The 23,333-nt window shown below is 44.5% G+C and overlaps 1 long non-coding RNA gene across 1 annotated transcript; it reads right to left on the bottom strand.

The window, feature by feature from the left end:
• Window positions 1-21,637: 21,637 nt before the first annotated feature.
• Window positions 21,638-22,326, bottom strand: LOC309333667. The gene is made up of 2 exons (XR_014152657.1): window positions 22,128-22,326; window positions 21,638-21,908 (listed from the first exon to the last, which is right to left on the bottom strand). It is a non-coding gene; the product is annotated as an uncharacterized lncRNA (long non-coding RNA).
• Between the last annotated feature and the right edge of the window lie 1,007 nt (window positions 22,327-23,333).

Raw genomic sequence — 23,333 nt, 5'->3', positions numbered from 1 at the left:
TTTTCTGCTTTGAAACAAGCCAACCCACCACAGTATTACAACAGCTAGAGAGAGGACCATCTCTTGAAACAGAGGCAGGAGAAAATATGTGCAGTAGCTGGGTCCCTCCCAGCAAAAAGCTTATCCACTACTATGTTGTAGCAAAAAGAAGTGGGTGGGTGGATGGGTGGTTGGGGACAGTGTGTTTGGGTTTCTTGAACAATTCTTTCAGGCGGGGCAATCAGAACAAACTCCATTGGCAATTCAGATTTCTAAAATCCATCTTCACCTATAGCCATTCTTGTTACTTTGTTGGAAATTTGCATACATTATAAATTTTGGAGCAGTGCCCCATATTCTGTAGATTTATGCAGTTGCTATTTGGGGGCAGTAAAAATCTGACCCAAATGAGCCTGTGTACCCAAAGAACAACCTTGCTGTATTACACCAAAGACCCATCTGACAGACACTCAGAAGATGCCAGAAGAATGATGGAACCTGTGACACACTAGATACTGTTCAGCTACAGTTCACTGACCACTGTCCATGCTTGGCAGGGGCAGATGTGAGTTAGGTGTCTATTAAGATATGGAGAACAGTAGGTTCCCTGTGGCTATATTATGTCACAAAGAGGCAGGTAGCTGTTGGTATCTAGTATTCAGAGGTAAAATGCTTCTGTCTGTGAAGGTTCTCTCACAGCAAATGGCATCAAATTGGAATCTAGACAGTTATCTAGTCGTACTTGCCTTATTTTGTGGCACTGATTTCCACCAAATTATTTATAGGTTTGGTGAAAAGCCTCCATTTTATGTAGCCCTCATCTATCATCATGGGTGAGACGAACCGTCTACGTTTAGGGTTTTTTGTTTTTGTTTACATTTTTTAGCCCTCTGAAGGGCTACGGCAGTGCGAATGAAGATCCAGCTAGCTACTCTGTGCTAAAACCTCAAAATCCTTTGAAGAAAGGTCCTTGTCAAATTTTTCATCTTGCCCAGTAGATTTCTTCCATTCATCCACCAATAAATATATTTTGCAATACCCCAGAATTTGCACCTGGAATAATAATAATAATAAAGAGGTCAAATTCACTTGTATTTATCTTGTGTAACCTAAGAGGATTCAAGCATTTTTAAAAGGCAGAAACTTAGCATTTGCCCATCTGTCTAAGGGGGAGCTATGGACACTTGTGTTCCAGAGGAAAGAATCTCTAATGCACCACCATTATTTTGGCTGGCTGTGGAAGATACAAAATGAAAAGTAAGGTAACCTCCTGGTTTAAATCTACAGGGTCTTCCTGCTGCAAAGCCAGCCTGACTCTCACATATGATGAGCCTCCTTGTTCAGTCCAATGCCCCCCCCCCCATCTAGTCCAGCATCCTGTTCTCAGTGACCAACTGGAATCCATTTGGGGGTGGGAAATCTTAGTTGTACAAGTATAGAGATCTGTAGAGATCTAACTGATGAAGAACCTGTGGCCCTGGCTCTGGTCATTAAGACTACAACCTGACCATTGGCCATGCAGACTTAAGGTTACCAGATTTTTTTCAAGGAATCCGGGGACACTTCAACTTCAATGGATTTTGTATGGGGACTGATTTGTAAATCTGGGGACTGTTCCCGGGAAATGGGGACGTCTGGTAAGCTTAATGCAGACTGTTGTTGGAGTACAGCAGCAACTGGAGGACCATGGGCTGTCGCCATCCATCATAAAGATTAGAGCAGCCTATACTTTATTAACAGACACTGCCCAGATCCCCCTCAGCCCTGGACCCTGCCCCAAATACCTTGAGATTAACAAGAAAAAGGCAATTTTTGAGTGAAGGAAGTGCTACACTGAAGGCCAGCAACACTGGTTGTGCCTTCATAGCAAGACTGAAAGGGATCTTGCAACAAGGACCACTCTGTATTCAGTGGTGTCTAGTTCAGATGATGCATTCCTAGTCCAACAAACTGTTTCCTGGATCAGGGATGAATTGGGAGAGCGCCTTCCTCATCTCACACACCTCAAAGGCTGAAATTCAAGCTCCCACTAACCTGGTTATAAACCCAGTGAATTCATTAGGACTTCCTGCTGAGCAGAAAGTTAGCATTGTGCTGTAAGCACAAATTCCGTTGTTTTTAAATGCAAAAACGTGCAAATATCAAACTGTAATAATCAGGCCTGTAGCTACTATCCCACGGTTATAGCTTCTTTGGCGATCACTTGTAGCCAAGTAAGATTGTCTTCCATAAACACGGTTTTAAAAAGTGAGTCCATAAGTGACTGTGGAGGCCAATTCTGAATCCACCCGTCCGTCCACAGTGGGGACATTGGTTTCTGGGCGGGAGTTGATCATGTGAGGGTTTGCCAAGCGTGCCTTCCTCTTAGCACGTTTCTCCCTTGTGTCCTGTGTTTGAGTGTCTTCAAAGCCCACGACTCCTTTGGTAAAGGCTGTTCTCCAACTGGAGCACAGCGGGCCAGTGTTTCCTCCCCCACAGGTGACCAGGTAGGGAACTGTTAGCAGTTTTGGCCCTGTAAAAAACAAACAGCAAATGCAGGCAAGCATGTCAGAAAAACATTGTAAACTAGAAACTTAGAAGGTTCATACAAGCTTACATAAATCAAAGTACAATGGCATTGTTTCTTCCACACATACCTCTAAAGATCAGAATTAGGCCTAAAGCAAAATACTGTACACATCCAGACAAAAACCCAGACTTCCTTTTCCAGCCTCCTTGCAACACACAATCTGTTTATGGTGTAACAAACGTCTACTTCCCACTGATGTCTCCCAAAGCTTTGACTCTCTGATTTCAACTTTTGATATCAACCTCTTGCCCAGGCCTGCTTGTTTCTGGAAGAGAAAAATAATTCCATGTGTAGAAATTTGTCTTTAAACAAAACAAGAGCTTCTAGACCTCATAATGGTGAAACATCTTTAAAAGGGACAGGACTGTAGTTCAAGGGTGCTGGGAATTATAGCTCTGTGAGAGGGAAACAACAGTTCCCAAAATCCTTTGGTGGGGTGGGGAGTCTTAAATGTATGGTGACTTAAATGCATGGTGTATTTGCAGCCTGGTTTTTAACCCATTTCTGTTTGGCAGTGGTAAGATTTGCTTCATTTTAATGCTCCCTTTTGCTTGATCGTGAAGCAATTTCCCCCCAAAGCAGCAAAGAAGCCTTTCATATAAATCATTAAGATGTCCAATGTTATAAGAAAAAAACTGTTCCTTTTCCCTTATGGAGTATCCAAGAGCCCGTATAGAGTCCTTAAGTGGGTTCCCTATCAGTAGGAGAAAATAACAGAGGCCAACCAGAGTATATTGTGAAGCAAAGCGGCTAGTAAGCCTGATCTTTATTAAAGGAAATAAACTGTTGCAACAGGATCCCCACTCACCACATGCAGAAGGGAGGAGGACTCTGAACAATGGTGTGCAAGCCCTTACATAGACCCTTGAAATTGCCCACCCTGTTGCCCAAGACCACCCCCCTAAAACATCATACATACATCACAGGAGGCAGTGGTCTACAGCAGAAATCCTGTCTGCCGGGATACTTGATAATGGTCACTGATTGCATTACCAGTGCAGACTGGCTATTCTTTTGTGATGGTTAATAATGGTTCCTGAATCCAGATCACAGGCTCACCTGATTCATACACAATTACGCCCTTTAAGACAGGACGTGCAAGCAAAAGACAATGGGAAGGCTTTCCCCATTTGCCTCCCTTACTGCAGAGGAATATTTGAGGTCAATGTGGGAGAATCAAAATGGCTTCAGGATTGTTCTCCCATACTATTTCAGACACATGGTTCATATATTTAGATATGTGTGCATTTAAGAATATTCTATATTTGAGACCTTAAAATTCTTATAACAAGGTTGTGACTCCATTTGGGGGACTCTAGAGCTTGTGCCCAGAGCTGGGGTTGCTAGTAAAACGTGACACCCCCCTCCACACACAACATTCCTGGTTCTAGTGAGAAGGGTTTGCAAAGTGACAGAAATTGCATTTGCACTCACCCTAAAGAATGCTGAGAACTCTAGTTTGTTATGAGTGCTGGGGATTGATTATATGTAAATCACAGTTCCTAGGCTTCCTGGGTGAAGCTTTGTGCTTTAAATTATGATTCTTAATATCATCATACCCATCTGTGATTTATTAATTGCTTTCTAAAGGTGATTTACACATGAGGTAATTAAAAATGGCAGATACATTTAAAACAGGTCTAAAGACCCAACGTAGGCACTGGTGGTAAAAGACCAATTTATGCAGCTGGGAAAAGCTGTGGGAACCAAAATGCTGCTTTGGAAAAGTACAGTGAGTGATTGCCTGTTCTATCTCAAAGAGGAATGCTATCCCTCAGAACAGGGAAAGCCAAGCTGAAGACTCTGTTCCAAGTTACTGGGGAGCAGGCTTCTCATATCTTTGGAGTTTGCAGGAGAAACTCTCCAGGAGATGGCAGTCATCTACTGGGTGTATAAAGGATAAGGCGGTTTCTTAAGCAACTTGATGCTGAACTGCATAGGGACTTCTAGGTTAGTACCAACACCTTGAACTTGGCTCAGCAGCAGATTGGCAGTCAGTGCAAGCCTAGCTAACAGGGGGCTTATATGCTAGCTGTAGTTTGCCCCCACAAGCAAGTCAGCCACTGCATTCTGCGCCAGCTGCAGCCTCCGGACCAACCCTGAAGGCAACCCCACAAAGAGTGCATTGCAGTAATGCAGCTGTGAGGTTACACATCTATGTACAACTGTGTTCGGCAATCCCTATCCAGGGATATTTTGCTTTAAATGTATGGTGTGTATGCAGCCTTACTTCAGCGCCAGCAATGGGATACCATCAGAGCACCTGAAAGCACCAGGCTTGCTTAGGGTGCTCAGATCAGACTGCATGTCACTCACAGCTATGTCCTACATAAGAACATAATAAGAGCTCTGCTGGATCAGGCCAATGGCCCATCTAGTCCAGCGTCCTGTTCTCACAGAGGCCAACCAGATACCTGTGGGAAGGATCTGAGCACAAGAGCCCGCTCCTCTCCTGTGCTTTGCAATAACTGGTATTTAGAAGTATATCATGCATAATTTTGTAAACTTCTATAATTGTCACCTCCAACTCAACTTTTTGTATACTAAAAAGCTATTTTTATTTTATTAAAAATAATAAAATAAAATAAATAGCTGCCCACCCTTCCCAACTGCCTCCTGTGGTGCTTGCCCCACCCTGCCTAATGCTAGGGCTGGTCTGAAGACACCACATGTCCCCCCAAATTCAAACGAGGGGATATGGTTCATGCCCTCTTTTGCCAGTGAACACACTTCCTCCACACACACCTCCAACTGGGCTGAATTCATTCCGGAGGTTTGTTCTTAACCTGAAACTGTTCTTAACCTGAAGCACCACTTTAGCTAATGGGGCCTCACGCTGCTGCCGTGCCGCTGGAGCACAATTTCTGTTCTCATCCTGAAGCAAAGTACTTAACCTGAAGAACTATTTCAGGGTTAGCGGAGTCTGTAACCTGAAGCGTATGTAACCTGAGGTACCACTGTACATGGAAAGTTGCTCCCAGTTCTTCCAAAGGCTGCTGTCAGCCATGGAAGTCCCTTCAAAAATGGTTGTGTGCTGCAATGAATCTCTCCGCTAGATGGCAGAAGTGGAGCATTGTTGAATGAAGTTGATTTACCTACTTAACAGGATCCCCCCCCCCCCTTTTTAACAAAATAGATTGTATGATTATTTTTCTCAAGAGAAAAGCTAGGTTATCAAAGAAGGAGCTCAGGGGAGTTTGTACAAAGTAGGAGGACAGTAGTTGGACATTTGCCTAGTTAAACCTCCTTTTGTACCGGATGGGTTTATTACATGGGGTGAGTGGCCTGAACCGAACACCAGCCTAGAAGATTTTTGTAGGATGTACATAGCTCATGATGGGTCTTATTTCTAAGAACTAAGGCAAAACCAGAGGCTAGACACATGTGATGACGCAGACCTGCAGGTAACAATATGGGCTAATGCTATCAATGCCTATTAGCTATGATAGCTATATTCTACAAAGGTAAAGGTAAAGGGACCCCTGAGCATTAGGTCCAGTCGTGGCCGACTCTGGGGTTGCGGCGTTCATCTCACTTTATTGGCTGAGGGAGCCGGTGTACAGCTTCCGGGTCATGTGGCCAGCATGACTAAGCCGCTTCTGGCGAACCAGAGCAGCGCACGGAAACACCGTTTACCTTCCTGCAGGAGCGGTACCTATTTATCTACTTGCACTTTGACGTGCTTTCGAACTGCTAGGTTTGCAGGAGCAGGGACTGAGCAACGGGAGCTCACCCCGTCGCAGGGATTCAAACTGCCGACCTTCTGACCGGCAAGTCCTAGGCTCTGTGGTTTAACCCACAGCGCCACCTGTGTCCCACAGCTATATTCTATACTTGCTATCAAAGCCATCATGCCTTTGAATACTAGTTTCTGAGAATCTCAAGTGGGGAGAGTTGTGCTGTTTTGCTCGTGTCTTGCTTCTGGGCTTCCCATTGGGGCTTCTGGTTGGCCACTGTGAGAACAGGATGCTAGACTAGACGGGCCACTGGCCTGATACAGCAGGATCATCTTATGCTCTCATCTTCAAATTTGTATGAAATGGGAGACAAGGGCCAAGGGTGGGAGATAATCTGTGAGTGGGGAGGACAATTTTTTAACAGGAGTTAGGGATCTATCCTCACCACTTCTCCACTGCTGGGTTGTTTTTTTTGCTTCGCCCTTGAACCAATCAGCCCACTTTTCCAGGGACGCAGCCTTCCCAGACTCTGGCTCTCTGCAGAGACAGCATCCCCTGCAGCAAACTCAGGAGCAAGCAAGGATCCCTCAGAGCTGTCCAAGGTCCTGCATGTTCTCTGCTTAACTTGAGCATGCAGCTAGAGACTGCCTTTTGTTCATGTTTTGTTCAACTGAGAAGGAATTAGGTAGGCTTTCCTTTAAAAGTGCTCTGAATCAGATTTCTCCTCTGCAATAAACAAACACAGTTTCTTAAGGCAGTTTCCTCCAGGAATCTGCACTTCTTGTCCACCTGTTTGTGCTCGTTCCTGGGCTATTCCCACAAGCGTCCCTGTGCAGAGCAAGTTCCGTGAGATGGGCAATGGCTCTGACATGGCTTCCCTAAGGAGAGCAGGAAGAGCCCAGCAGTGTCTCTGTCTTTTTCTGGACTCATTGTAAGACTCACCTCTTCACCCAAGGCAGCAGGGTGGAAGGGAGCCTGCTTTGTGCACCCAGCGATGAAACAGAAGCCGACGGCAAAGTCAACTAGACCTACAGAGAATCAGCTCCTTTCTTCTGGCAAGAGTTTCGGTGTTTATAAAAAATAATAACACACCTTTTGGGAAAGGCCATTGTTGTTGCTTAATGGATTTATATCCTGCCTTTCTTCCAAGCTGGGATTTAAAAACATCATTATAAAATACAAAGTCATAAAAACAAACCTGTTGAAAAACTATAGTTAAAGTACATCACAACCCAGTCATTAAAATCCACTTTGCCCTGATAGCAGCCCAGTGATCAGCATCATTTGCACCTTAGTTTACAGGAAAGTGAGGGATGTGGGTGGCACTGTGGGTTAAACCACAGAGCCTAGGACTTGCCGATCAGAAATTTGGCAGTTTGAATCCCCGCAACAGGGTGAGCTCCCATTGCTCGGTCCCTGCTCCTGCCCACCTAGCAGTTTGAAAGCATGCCAAAGTGCAAGTAGATAAATAGGTACCGCTCCGGCGGGAAGGTAAATGGCATTTCCGTGAGCTGCTCTGGTTCGCCAGCAGCAGCTTAGTCATGCTGGCCACATGTCCCGGAAGCTGTATGCCGGCTCCCTCGGCCAATAAAGCGAGATGAGCACCACAATCCAAGTCGGCCACGACTGGACCTAATGGTCAGGGGTTTCTTTACCTTTACCTTTTACAGGAAGGTCTTAGCCTGCTGGTGGAAGGAACGCAAAGAGGGAGCCAGTCTGACCTCTCTTGGGAAGGAATCGCTCAATCTGGGAGCAGGTGCAGAAAAGGTCCTTTTTCTCTTGTCAATGCTGATGCTGATGAGAGCAAGAGAAGGTGCTCACCTTAGGATCTTGACATTTGGGCATAGGGAGATACAAACTTTCAGGTAGCGGGGATCCAAGTTTTGGAGACCCTTTGGTACGACACACTCCATGGGGTTCCTCTGTGAGTTCAGGGGGCTCTCTGCTGCTTTGCATGCCCAACATGCTAGGTCTTGATGCCTCTGACCCTGCTCATGTGGCCCTTAAACAAAACATATTAAGGTACCCTCTAATAGGTACCTTAAGTGCTCACTGGAAGGACAAATTGTGAAGCTGAGGCTCCAATACTTTGGCCACCTCATGAGAAGAGAAGATTCCCTGGAAAAGACCCTGATGTTGGGAAAGATCGAGGGCACAAGGAGAAGGGGATGACAGAGGACGAGATGGTTGGACAGTGTTTTTGAAGCTACCAACATGAGTCTGACCAAACTGTGGGAGGCAGTGGAAGACAGGAGAGCCTGGCGTGCTCTGGTCCATGGGGTCACGAAGAGTCGGACACGACTAAACGACTAAACAACAACAACAATAGGTAGTTCTCTCATGCTTCTGTTAGGAACTCAAGAAGCTGCCTTATCCTGAGTCAGACCACTGATCCATCTAGCTTAGTGCTGTCTTCAGTGGCAGGCAGCAGCTCTCCAGGGTTCTTCCCAGCCCTGCACCTGGAGATGCAATGGGGGATTGAACCTGGGAGTTTCTCAATGCAAAGTAGATTATCTTCTTTACTGAGCTACAGCCTTTCCCTACTTTTAGGAATTTATTGCAGTTTTACTGATACATTGCATTTTATTTATTATTTATTCTGCAAGGTGTGCATGCTACTTAATCAGAAAGAAGAAGCAGCTCTGAGTGGTTTGCATAAAATATTCATTAAAAGTAGCAATAAAAGCAGACTTTAAAAACAGCAGGCACAATAAAATTCTAAAATTACCAAAATATTGATAACCAGGAGCTGCCACCCCCTGCTTGCTTTGCTCATCGATCCCACTTACCTCTTTGCCCTTCCCCACACCTGAAACCCCTCCCTCACCTGAAAACTCACTCTTCACCTTAAGCCCCACCTCCTTTTAGAGAAGGGGGAAGGAACAACTCAGGGCAGCTTGCTAAACCCCACTGTAGGTAGGCGTGTTAAACGGAGGGGGGGGGGAGAGAGATGCTTTAACAATGCTTCCTCACTCTATTATACAGCTTGCTTGCTGTTCCTGTTGGTGGCTTTGTATTTGTATTTATGTAAGATTATCTTCCCTAAACATGGTTTTAACAATGAGTCCATAAGTGGCTGTGGAGGCTAATTCTGGAACCACACGTCCTTCCACAGTGGGGGACATTGGTTTCTGGGCAGGAGTTGATCACGGTGTGGATTTGCCAAGCGTACCTTCCTCTTAGTACAAGATTCCCGACAGCTTCACTCACAAGGGTCCCACTCACCACAACAAGGTGATGATCCAGCGAGTGGGAATATTGCCTTACCTGATATGTGCCCACTGTTACAGTTGCAACCAAATACCCATTCTGCATTTGTAAGAACTCAATCTTTTAGTATGGCATTACCTACACTTTGGAACTCCCTGCCTAATGACATCAGGCAGGAGCCACAACTATACTCTTTTTGGTGCTTGCTAAAATACTGTTGGTCTAAACCACTGAGCCTCTTGGGCTTTGAATCCCTGCGATGGAGTGAGCTCCTTTTGCTCTGTCCCAGCTCCTACCAACCTAGCATCTGAAAGCACGAGTAGATAAATAGGTACCACTGCGGCGGGAAGGTAAATGGCATTTCTGTCACGGTGTTCTGTTGCACCAGAAGTGGTTTAGTCATGCTGGCTGCATGACTCAGAAAGCTGTCTGTGGACAAACACTGGCTCGCTTGGCCTGAAAGCGAGATGAGCGTCCAACCCCATTGTCGCCTTTGACTGGACTTAACTGTCCAGGGGTCATTTACCTTTTACCTTAAAATACTGTTGCTTAGACAAGTCTGTCCAGATGCTTGGAAAGTGGATGCGAGTTTTCATCTGTTTTTAGTCTGTTATTTTAAACTTTTGAACGTTCTAAATTATTGTTGTCAGTTTTTCTTAGCGATAATTTTATTGCTTCATCTTTTTTTTTTTGCAAACCTATTTTATTTTATTTTATTTTATTTTATTTTATTTTATTTTCAAGTGGTGTATAAATTTTATGAAATAAATGAATATGTTGCAGCATTTTGGTTCCTTCCTTGCTCCAAAACGAAGGCCTGTCTTTAATTTATACAGTGTTTTTCTTTTTAAAAAGTATTCATAACACCTTGGATACCTCATTCAGCAATCCTTTCAGCAACCATGGAAGGTCAGTCACCGTGATCATCTCTATGTTTTACTGATGGGATCGCTGTGTGCTCGTGTGCACGTGCGGGAGGTTTCAGACAGTGGCATCCTGAAGAAACCACCTCGTAATTACGCAGCCGAGGAGGCTGACCTCGAGCTGGACTAGCCACCTTTGTAGTCTATGCACCCCACTCCCCCCACTTTTTTTTTTAAAGGGTGGAAATCGCCCCACGCTACACTGGTATGCAGCTGCTGTCTCCTTCGACGGCGCTTTCCTGCTCTGCTAATTTGTCTGTACAAACACTCTGCAAAAGGTTCTGGAAACTTAGCCCTCATTTATAATTTAAGCCCCTTTCGCTCTTTCTCTTGTTAAATATATTTTCCTCACTCCGTCTCTCCTCCTCCCCCCTGCCCACCCCGTTCTCTCTTAAAGCACCGGGGGAAAGCGCTAGAGAATAACCGTGAATTATGAAGGTCTTAGGAAGTCTAAAAGTGACTCCCTCTGCTCAGGAATTTCAAAGCCTCATTAACATATATTGACCTGGGTTTTGACAGCTGGAGCTGAATCCGTGAGCCGGGAGTGGATTCCCAGGACTAGGGAAACTTTGCTTGGGCTGCTTGTTGGGAGCGGCGGGCAAGCGAGGGGTGGGGGCACGCGGAGATGGCTGGTAGCTAAGCCTCCATTCTTCCCTCCCCCCTTTCTCCTTTCTTGTTTAAATAGATCTGTGTGTTTTCCCTTAAGCATGCATGAATGAAAGAAAGTATTGGGATTATGGCTGGATCTGGGTTCTGCACTTATAAAGGACTCCAGATTTGGGGGATGGTGGTGGTGGAAGAACAACCTATCAGACCATTGCTTTTTTATTATTATTTGAAAGATGATAGTATAAGTCGGTGCTGATTTGAGAATGGGGGGTTGGCAATAGCTCCTGACCAGTCACCCTGGAGCTGCAACAGCTGCTGTATGCAATACCCATTGCTGGTTGTGTATGTTCTGATAACTGCCTATGGAAAGAGCACATTCAGAGTGGCCAGCCCAGTGCCCCCCCCCTCACCTTACATAACATTCCTCTCGTTTTGCAGTCTTGTTTGCTTGGCTATTGATTTGTTTGTTTACTAGGGGATCTACCACTGAGCTGTGGAGCATTCCAGAAACATAGGAAGCTGCCTTACACAAAGTTAGACCATTGGACCCATCTAGCTCAATACTGCTTACACTGATTGGCAGCAGTGGCTGTCCAGGGTTTCAGAGTCTCTCCCAGCCCTAACTGGAGATGCCATTAGGAACTGAACCACTGAGCTCTACCACTGAGCTTTAGCCTCAGGAAGGGTCAACTGGTAAAAAAAAAAAGACCTATACTATATACCCCTTCTTGTTCAGAAATAGTCATTGGTGTGCCTCAGTGGGTGGAGTTAGTTCAAAAGGCAACCAAAATAATCAATAATAAAAATAATAATAAATTTTTATTTATACCCTGCCCTTCCCGGTTTAAAAACCGGGCTCAGGGCAGCTGACAGCAAATATAAAACATTGAATAAAATGCGACTTAAAAACAGCATAAAACAGCATAGAATACAACATAAAATGCAATAAAATCAATAAAATTCAAAAATTCAGGGGTCATTTTTGAAAAAAACCCCAAAACGCGCTCAATAGACATCGAATGATCACCAGGGCTAACTGGCCAAGTTGGTCCTACTAGGGCCAGCAAGGAGACCAGGGAAGAATTTAAATGTTGGGTCCCAGAAAGGGTTTCTTCATAGAAGAGGAAAGGGGAAAAAGAATAGAGGATCAGGCTAATTCAAATTGAAGGCCGGGTGGAATAGCTCTGTCTTACAGGCCCTGAGGAAGGAAATCAAGTCCTGCAGGGCCCTAGTCTCATGGGACAGAGCATTCCACCAGGTCAGAGCCATCACTGAAAAAGCCCTGGCCCTGGTGGAGGATAGTCTGGCTTCCTTCAAGATGTTGGAGCAACACAACTATGAGGAAAGTGGTTAGGGAGATGATTCCATAACACTAGAACTCATGGACATCTAATGAAGCTTAATGTTGGAAGATTCAGAACAAAGTGAAGTCCTTATTCATTCAGCACGTATATGGCCAGCCAGCCCAGGACATTTTGCTGTTTGAGGCAAAATAGAAAATTGCACCCCAGGAGCTCCCTCCACCCCCACCTGAGGTGATTAGACACAGCAGGGGGGAAGCTCCAGCACTCTGTATGTGGTAGTGGTGGGGAGAAAAAAGTAGGCTGGGGATGAGTGGCAGTGGTGGAAGACGAGGCAGCAAGTGACAAGTACTGGAGGTGGTGAGTGGCCTGCTCCTTGGCCAGATCTGCTGCCCTTCCCAGCTATCCCTAACCTGCTGTCTGAGGTGGCTGCTGCCACACTGAGCCTTATAGGTGGGCCGGCCCTGAGCGCATAGCTAGACTATGGAATCTGTACCCACAAGATGCCGAAATATATGTTTTAAACTAGTATTAGACACATTTGTGGAGGATAAGGCTAATCAACAGCTACTAGGCATGATGGCGGTGTTCTGGCTCCCCTGGATGTTCTGTTCCCAGGTTTATCTGAACACAGGGCAAGTTGGTATGCAGCCTGGCCTCCGCCAGCCAATTCATGCATGGCAAAACTGGCTCTTCTGCAGTGAAATTGGAAGGGCGGTAAAGCTTGGGGTGCCGGCTGAGCTGTTTATTCAGCCATGCTTTGGAGCAGCACATGACTGGGAAGCCAAAGAGCAGGGAGAGTGTGTTGGAGCGAATTCCTCTGACACTTTCAGCCCACCCACCAGCCACTATCAGCAACCACACCGGACAGGGGTGAAATTGGCATTTGATACAGAAACATGGGAGCTGGAGGCTATTGAGGGGAAAACAGTGGGAAGCGAAGGTGATGCGCAAGGCCCAGGGGCTTGGATAGGTTGCCTTCAGCAACCCCTGAGGCAGAAAAAATGCAGATCAATAGGGAGAGAGAATATGCTTGTTCTGGTTTGCACCTTATCTAGAGAAGGCCGGCCTTGCCTCAGTGACATGTCCATTGGCTCCATCCAGACTAGATTACTGCAATGCATTTTTGTTTGTTTGTTTGTGGGGCTGCTCTTAAATAATGTATGGAAATTTCAGTTGGTGGCAACTAGACACTGAGAAAGATTGTTTCTATTGTTCTGTTTCATGCCGTATATATTGACACATGCACTGGTTCTGCCCAGGCTATACAGTGATACCTTGGGTTAAGAACTTAATTCATTCTGGAGGTCTGTTCTTAAGCTGAAACTGTTCTTAACCTGAGGTACCACTTTAGCTAATGGGGCCTCCTGCTGCCTCTGTGCTGCCGCCGCACGATTTCTATTCTCATCCTGAGGTAAAGTTCCTAACTTGAGGTACTATTTCTGGGTTAGCGGAGTCTGTAACCTGAAGCATCTGTAACCTGAAGCGTCTATAACCCTAGGTACCACTGTATTACTGAAATGCATTTTTTGTGGGATTTCCATGAAAGACAGCAAACTTCAGTGAGTGCAGAATGTAGTAACTAGAAAACCAGAAAGGAAAACTGAGATGGTTATTTTCATTATTGCCTCAGTGACACAGCCATTGGTTCTATCCAGGCTGGATTACTGCAATGCGTTCCCTGGGGAGCTGCCCTCAAAGAGAGTATGGGAAGATACCAATGTATAAAAATAATATAATTGTAAAGTTTGGAAGGGGCCCAAGGGGTCGTCTAGTCCAGTCCCCTGCAATGCAGGAATCTCAACTAAAACATTAATGACAGATGGCCATCCAACCTCCAATGAAGGAGAGTCCTCCACCTTCCCAGGGAGACCATTCCACGGTTGAATGTCTCTTACCACCAGAAAGTTCTTCCTGATTTTGAGGACAACCCTCATCACAAGCCTAGCAAATTTGGAACTAGAGTTGGTAATCTGATAATGCTGGTATTCTTTACTTGGACTGTGTTATTTTAATTCAAGTGCAACTAGACTCATTCTGTGTGCCAATTTGTAGTTTTGTTGTTCATCTTTTAATTTTCACCTGTTGTTAAAATTAATATTCTCTGTTTTATATATATTATCACATGGAATTTTTAAAAAACTTTACAAGAGAAAAAGAAAAAGAGAGCATGGTGCAGAAGGTGGCATTTAGATGTTGAGAGAAGAGAGGAGAGACTGTTTTTTTCAACTACTCTGTTTTGTTCTTATCTAGAGAACCATAGGATTGCAGAGTTGGAAGGGACCCTGCTTTGCAGCTGGGATGTGTCCTTAAATTCTTGCTTTCCTGGACAGCAGATGGTGAGGGTGTGTGTGTGTGTGTGTGTGTGAGAGAGAGAGAGAGAGAGAGAGAGAGAGAGAGAGGGAGAGAGAGAGAGAAATTACAGTACTGTAAAAACTACACTACTGTAACATTTCTATTTGTTGCTCCGGCCACTTTTGCCTCTGGCCCCACCCACTACTGGCATGTGGCTCCCATAAGTTTGCCCTGAAGGGAATGAAAACAGTTTCCCCTCCCTAAGCAGACTGTGACCAGGCGAGCTGAAGGGAGGGAGAGGTGATGCAGATTATAAACGTAATAAAATAAATTAATTTCTTAATGCAGAACTTATATCTTTGATTCAGGAGTTCCCATTCCTCATGTACATGGCTTGTGTTTGTCTTTTAAAATTAGACAATTTGCCAGAGATAATGCAATCATACTCAGGAGAAAAAAGTCAAATTAAACCAAACAGACATTGCTTTTCTAGGAAATAAGCGCTGAGGAGCGATGCATGAACCAGCGTGGTGGAGCAATTAGAGGAGGTGTGTGGAGTCTTTGGGCCTGCAGAAGTTGCTCAACTACAACTCCCATCATCCCTGACCACTGGCCATTCTTGCTGTGCTAATGGGAGTTGGAGTCCAACAACAGATGGAGGGCTGCAGCTTCCCCACACATCTGAGGCAGAGGCTTAAAAAAAAAACATTTTATCAATTTTTCCTACACATAAAGAAACACCAATAAAAACAAACCCAAACTAATATGGAGTACATTTGGAGTATTCATTTGCACAGAATACACAACAGTGAAAGTCCTTTATGAAATCGTTTCTCTCCATAAGGATACATGCATCACTGGAGGTTTGACCAGAGAAGTAAGCAACATAAACCACATTGCCCCAAACTTGCATTTTTTTGCTTGGCCACTACTGTGTCGAGTTAGCTGCTCCGATCATACTATTTCCCAAACCATTGCAAGCGAGTTTGGGGCAGATAGACCTGAGCCTGACTTCCATCTGGCTGCTATTTCCATCCTAGTCATTGCTAGCAAGATTGCTGTCAGGCATTTATACATTAAAAAAATAATAATGAAATATTATTTAGGCAAGTCTTAGACATGCTGTTGTGAATTTTAATCGGTTTTAGCATTTTAACTTTTTGTATGTTTTAAAGTTATTGTATCTTTTTCTTGATTCTGTTGTTTTATCTTTTTGTAAACCTATTTGAGGTTTTCTTTCTTTTTTTACAATGCAGCAGTGTATAGATTTTATGAAATAAAAAAGCACATGGCTTGCTATCACTCTCTGGTGAAAGTAGAGTTAGCACAGGATCAGATATCATCTGTTGACATACAGTATTAGATTCTTCTTTAAATACCATTGCCCTGAAAGTCTGAATTGGGGTGCCTCCCCAGTCCATCATGTAGGGATCTGAGTTAAGAGTTTTACACCAGGACTGGGAAGAAAAGAGCTTCAAACCTCCCTCTGGCCATCAAGCTCTTGGAACAGTCTCTTTGCCTAACTTGTATTTATAATAATAATAATAATAATAATAATAATAATAATAATAATAATTTTTTATTTATATCCCGCCAGCCCCAGCCGGGCTCAGAGCAGCTTACAAGCAATAATAAAAACAAGATGAATTATTACAAACTTAAAAACAAAAATAAAATACATTAAAATAATGGAACATTAAAATATTAAAATGTAGCCTCATCGCAGGAGGAGAAGGAAAAGAAAAAAAAAAAAAAAAGAAAGAGAGGGAGGGAGGGAGGGAATCAAATTGGCTCCAAGCCAAAGGCCAGGCGGAACAACTCTGTCTTACAGGCCCAGCAGAAAGAAATCAGATCCTGCAGGGCCCTGGTCTCATGAGAAAGAGTGTTCCACCAGGCCGGAGCCAGAGTTGAAAAGGCCCTGGCTCTGGTTGAAGCCAATCTAACTTCCTTAGGGCCTGAGACCACTAGGGTGTTGTTATTTATGGACCTTGAGGCTCTCCGTGGGGCATACCAGGAGAGGCGGTCCCGTAGGTACGAGGGTCCTAGGCCGTGAAGGGCTTTAAAGGTCAAAAGCAGCACCTTAAATCTGACCCTGTACTCCACCGGGAGCCAGTGCAGCTTGAAAAGCACTGGGTGAATATGCTCCCATGGCAGAGACCCCGTGAGGAGCCTCGCTGCAGCATTCTGTACCCGCTGGAGTTTCTGGGACAGCTTCAAGGGCAGCCCCGCGTAGAGCGAATTACAGTAGTCAAGCCTGGAGATGACCGTCGCATGGATCACTGTGGCCAAGTCGGGGCGGGAAAGGTAAGGGACCAACTGCTTATTTCTGTCTTTCTTCCTACTGTGCACAGCTAAACTTTGAAATTCACTGCCACAACTTGCAGGGATGGGCAACAACTTGGATGGCATTAAAGATGGTTAGACAAATTCACGGAGCATAAGGCAGTCAACGGCTACTAGCCACAATGGCTTTGTTCTGCCTCCACTTCAGAGGCAGTATGCCTCTAAATGCTGGGAATCCCAGGTGGGGAGAGCTGCTGTTCTGCTCATGTCCTGCGTGAAGGCTTCCCATTGGGGCATCTGGTTGACAAGGCTACTGATGGCTACTAGTCACAATGGCCATGGTCTATGCACACTGCCAGAGGTTGTATTCCTCTGAAGACCAGTTGTTGGGAATTTCAGGTGGTGGTGAGTGCAGTTCTGCTTACAAGCTTCCAAAGGCATCTGGTTGGCCACTGCAAAAACAGGGCGCTGAACTAGATGGGCCTTCGTCTAGGTTCTTTAGGTGAGGAATTAATTTAAAAAAATGAACTGAGACCATTCATTATAAAATTGACCTCTGGTAATGTCACCTCTGACTACTCTGCAATGTTTTGTTAATTTTTCTAGAAGTGCAGTCTTCCAAACCTGGTCATACCAATTTTGTGTAGTTAACAAAACAATCACATCTCCAGGAGAATGCTAACTGCATCCAGGTTGCTACCAGGAAATGGATTATTAATGGCTAAGACCAGTGGTACCCAAAGTGAGCAGTAGGAACCCCTGGGGATGGGGGTAGTAGGATTGACCAGTGGGGGCACTAAGAGGTAAGGGGGTGGTAAGGGGAGCTAGAGGTGTAAATCACTATCAAACTTTGAAAAGCTGGCATCAAGTTCATCAGTTTTGATGAATTAATTAAACAGAATAGTTTTAATTGGATTTTGAATAAATGTGCAATTAATTGTTACTGTTTTGTATTTTATTGTGTTATTATCTTCCTGAGTCATGCAAACCACTATTCTGAATGCTTTTTATAGGGTAGTTGGCACTGGGGATGAAATTATGGAACCAAGGGGGGTGTCCCCCCCCAAATAAAAGTTTGGAAACAACAGTCTTCGATTAAATAATTACAGCAAGGCCACTGAATTGTGGGAGACCCAAAAACACCGAGTCAAATGGACCATGCACAGCTCAGGTTTTTAGGAGGACTGCATGTTGCTCAGCAGCAGAGTATCTGCTTCGCATGCAGAAGGCCCCAGGATCAAACCTCAATCATCTCCAGGTAGGGCTGGAACAGACTTGCTGCCTGAAACCCTTGAGAGGCACTGCCTGTCAATGTTGACAATATAGAGCAGGATGGGTCATTGGTCTGACTCAGTATTGAGCTGCTTCCTGCATTCCTGGTGTGAATTGCTGGTCTCGCTGCTAATGGAATTGCTCTGCTGGTTTCTCCGCAACATTCCTGGCTCCGCAGCTCCTCCTGTGACCCGTCACTGTAGCTGCCTTTTGGCTAGCGGCATCTTTCAGGTTCCTTGGAGCACCTGTCGGAGATTTGACAAGCCACGGCGACACAGAGGTGATTCTGCCACTCAGCTGGGCTGCCAGTCAATCAATCAACTCAACCAATGGAAGCCTGACAAAGCTCATTTGGGGAATGCGCGAATGACCTTCTGCCAAGGTTCCAACTGCACCAGGCCTGACAAAACCATCATTACACATCACTCAGGACAGTTGCATGGGCTTCCGCCAAAGTGTCAGTCATGGGGTGGCATGATCAGCTGTGATGCACTCACATGTATGACCTAGGCAGATCTTTCCCAGCAGGCTGTGCAGTGAAGCTCCAGAGCCCACCACTGGTAGAATTTTCCAGTCAAATCTCATTACAGTCAAGCTGTCTGCAGTTTTGTCATTCAGGAAGGAGAATGAAGGGATTAGTTAAAGAATGCTGGCCTCTTTTCCTTCTGGCTTCCTAAATAATCGTATGAATATGCCATGATCTGCTCCACAATGTGATAGTGACCACAAAATACAGCTTCCTGAATATCTAAGTTTGTAACTGTGGCGTTCGTATGGAGCCCCCGGTCGTCTCACGGACTACTGACCAGTACACCACTAGTCTGCAGCCACCAACCATGTCCTCCCCAGTAAATCACTTAGACTCAGTCAGGTTCTTAAGTTAACAAAGAAGAGTGTAGTTTATTGCAGACACAAATAAACTTTAACTGCATTCAAAATCTTGTTACTCTTTATCTTCTTAGTCTTATTTTTATCCTGTCTCTATCTCTTCTACCTCCCCTCCCACAAGAACCAACTGCACTAACTGTCTCTCTATTTCCAACTGCCTGCCAACTGCTTTTCCAACTGCCTTTCCCAACCAACCAACCCACTAAAACCAACCAACTATCCACACCCAAACCTCAGGCTAAGCCCTTTTATAAACAGGTAGGCTCCGCCTCTGGCTTTCCTATTGGTCTACATATTAACCCTTTCTCCCCATGTACAGACGTTTTCAAATGAACAGGCAAACGCCACAGTAACAACAACAACAACAACAAAAGTGAGTTTCTAGTCCTTAAGATTGGGACACCCTGTTTGAAAAGGTGCAGACCCCAGAGGGATCTCTGTCTGATTCCTAGCAATAAGTGCTTGTTCCTCCTTGTGATTAGCAAAATAGAATAAATTATTCAATCTAAAAATGTGCAGATTGTGGGAAATTGTGCAAAATTACTCTATTTGCATAATATATGCAGTTGGCATTGCCCAGATTTTTAAAAAAATTCTTCAAGAAGGAATTTGTTTCAATTGGTGTTGAAGGGTTTTGGGGTGGCAATGTATACTCAGAAGTAGGGATGGAGGAGCACTCTACTTTAGACAGATTTATAGGTGATATTTGGCGATTCTGACTCAATCAGAATTTGTCAATATCAGACCACCTGCTTATATCTGAAGTTTAGTTTTAAGCAGTGTCACTATTCAAAAATTACATGAAAAAAAATACATATATTACATATACATCTCTTTCATATAAGAGAGTTGGGTTAGGGCTGTACTCTACGCTGTACTACATTTCTGCAGAATAATACATAAGTATTTTTTTTATACATTGCTCTATCCATCTGTTGATTTGCTGGTTACTTTATTAAACCTGAAGTGTAATAATAATGATTATGAATGCATTGCAATGATCAATGCAGATCTCCACGTGTTGCCTTTCAGCTAGACCTACTATTTTCTATGCACATTCAGGAGCAAATGATCTGGAGTGCTCCAATATCTTCTTAGCTTTTGTTTCCCTTGAAGTTCCTTTGTACCTAACAGAAGTTGTACCTCGTTCCATGGAAACTGAAGGTCCTTGTCTTGTCAATGTTCCTAAATGCTTAGCTTTGGGGCAATCAAAACAATTTCTCCTCTGTGTCCTTCCCTCAGGCCTTCTTTCAAGGGATCAAATGGACTTCTAAGGGACCCCCAGTGGTTGACACATTTCTTTTCACTCTGAATGGCTCCAAGTCAATACAAAGGGTGAGAAGACATCTTCTCAGTGGAAAAAAGCTCCCCTTTCATGCTGAGTGGGTGGCCTAGGGATGCTGGAGATAGAGACCCAGCTGCAGAAATAGTATAGAATCATAGAATCGTAGAGTTTGAAAGGCTCATCCAACCCCCTGCAGTGTAGGAATATGCAGCTGTCTCATATGGGGATCAAACCTGCAACCTTGGTGTTATTGGCATCATGCTGTAATGCAGACTTCCTCAACCTCGGCCCTCCAAATGTTTTTGGCCTACAACTCCCATGATCCCTAGCTAGCAGGACCAATGGTCAGGGATGATGGGAATTGTAGTCTCAAAACATCTGGAGGGCCGAGGTTGAGGAAGCCTTCTCTAACGGGTCTTTGAGTCCATAAAACAATATACTACTACATCTCTACCACTAATGTGTCCTTCTATGCCAGGGACAGCCCAATGTGATATCTTCCAGCTCTTATCAACCCCAGCCATAGCCAGTGGTCAAGGGTATGGGGAGTTGGAGTCCATCTGGCCAGGAGCACCACATTGCCTAACCCTGCTCTATGCCACAGACTATCGGCTGACTTGCCTATTTTGGGGTTGCCATATGCCCTCTTTTTCCAGGGCACGGCCTCTTTTTCATGGGTATGTAAAATGAGACTTGTCTTAGAGTTCCATAGTTAAAAGTAGAAGTTGACAAATGTGTCCTCTTTTTTGTTCTTCTGAATATGGCAACCCTAGGTTTGCCCCAGGTTCTGGCCAGTTCATGGCCCCAATATTAAATGCTAAATTCTGTTCATTCTTGAATACATCAGACAGACACCATTTCTATAATAAAGATTGACAATAATGGTGATAGTAAGAATAGTAATAATAAAAATAGTAGTCGAAATAATAGTAAGTCAGATGATTGTCCTTTCGGTGCCTATTGAAGACATTCCTTTTTAAACCAAGACTTTTCAGTGGAGATGTATTTATTTTTCATCCTGGTCTGTATCTGTATCAGATTGAGGATTGCTTCATATATGAAACTGCTGCTGCTGCCCTCTTGGTTGATGTTCTTATTGTTAAATCGCTTCGAGATATTTTTATTGGAAGCAATTCATAAATGGAAGTAAAAATAAAATAAAATAAAGCAGCATTGCAAAACCTACCATTTCACCTTCTCTCTCTCTCTCTCTCTCTCTCTCTCTCTCTCTCTCTCTCTCTCTCTCTCTCTCTCCCTCCCTCCCCCCCCCCCACTGACAGACCTGTGATAACTATTGCTTTACTTGGGATGCTTATCCTCAATTATAAATATGCATTTTTAAAAAAAAAAAAACATTTTGCCTTTGGGAAACAAACATCCAGGATATTCATTGCATCCATACTTACATTTTATTTTATTTTTAAAAGTGAATTTGCAGTTGTATCAAAGAGGTTTCATGGCTGGCCTGGGGCCTTGTGGAGCTCAGCTTTGAAAAGATATAGTAATAAAGTACTCAGCGTTTCCAGCAGAGTTTGCCACCCAGCTGGACATGGTGTTGGAAGAGAAGAGGAATGGAGATTTTTTACCCACATTTTAATCAACAGGAGCAACGCAGACCTGGAAGATACAAAAAACAGATTTGCCTGGATGTGTTGAATGGGAACCAACAGACATCTGACTGCCACAACCCACATATAACATCTTGTTATTTATTTTTAGACTGAGCATTCTTTCTCTGTACCAGAAGAGAGCTCATATAACTGTTTATGGGTTTGTTTGTTTTTTAAATACCAGGGTCTGCTGCCCCTGCTTGCATTGCTCACTAACACTACCTACCTGCAACCCCCTACCCCACCTTGCTCCCCCTGGTCTCAGACCCTCCAAGTGTTGCTATTTTCCAGGGACAGTCCTGGATTTACAGAAGGCATCCCGGTTTCTGATTTGATCCCAAAATGTATCATTTTTTCCTTGTTGTTTAGTCGTGTCCGACTCTTCGTGACCCCATGGACCAGAGCACACCAGGCACTCCTGTCCTCCACTGCCAGTTTGGTCAAACTCATGCTGGTAGTCTCGAGAACACTATCCAACCATCTAGTCCTCTGTCATCCCCTTCTGCTTGTGCCCTCGATCTTTCCCAACATCAGGGTCTTTTCCAGGGAGTCTTCTTTTCTCATGAGGTGGCCAAAGTACTGGAGCCTCAGCGTCAGGATCTGTCCTTCCCATGAGCACTCAGGGCTGATTTCCTTAAGAATGGATAGGTTTGATCTTCTTGCAGTCCATGGGACTCTCAAGAGTCTCCTCCAGCACCATAATTCAAAAGCATCAATTCTTCAGCGATCAGCCTTCTTTATGGTCCAGCTCCTCACTACCAACTGCTGATCAGTTACAGTTGGTGCTTTTGAAGCCAGCAGTGAGTGATGTCACATAGGCTGGGCTGGGTGAGTCATGGTTGCCTTGACAACAGCCTCCCCACTAAAGCTGGACCACTCTGGCTCCTCCTTCAGAATGGGGAGGCAAAACCCTCCAAGTACCCCTATTTTCCAGGGACAGTCCTGGATTTATAGAAGCCATCCCGGTTTCTGATTTGATCCCAAAATGTATCATTTCCCCCTTGCTGTTTAGTCGTGTCTGACTCTTTGTGACCCCATGGACCAGAGCATTCCACTGACTCCTGCAGTTTGGTTAAACTCATGTTGGTAGCTTCAAGAACACTGTCCAACCATCTCGTCCTCTGCCGTCCCCTTCTCCTTGTGCCCTCCATCTTTCCCAGCATCAGGGTCTTTTCCAGGGAGTCTTCTTTTCTCATGAGGTGGCCAAAGTATTGGAGCCTCAGCTTCAGGATCTGTCCTTCCAGTGAGCACTCAGGGCTGATTTCCTTAAGAATGGATAGGTTTAATCTTATTGCAGTCCACGGGACTCTCAGGAGTCTCCTCCAGCACCATAATTCAAAAGCATTGGTTCTTTGGCGACCACCCTTCTTTATGGTCCAACTCCCATTGATCACTACTGGGAAAACCATAGCTTTAACTATATGGACCTTTG

Source organism: Podarcis erhardii (genome assembly GCF_964252035.2).
Source record: "Podarcis erhardii genome assembly, chromosome: Z".
In the NCBI taxonomy this organism is placed as follows: domain Eukaryota; kingdom Metazoa; phylum Chordata; class Lepidosauria; order Squamata; family Lacertidae; genus Podarcis; species Podarcis erhardii.
This window is presented reverse-complemented; position numbering and strand designations above follow the sequence as displayed.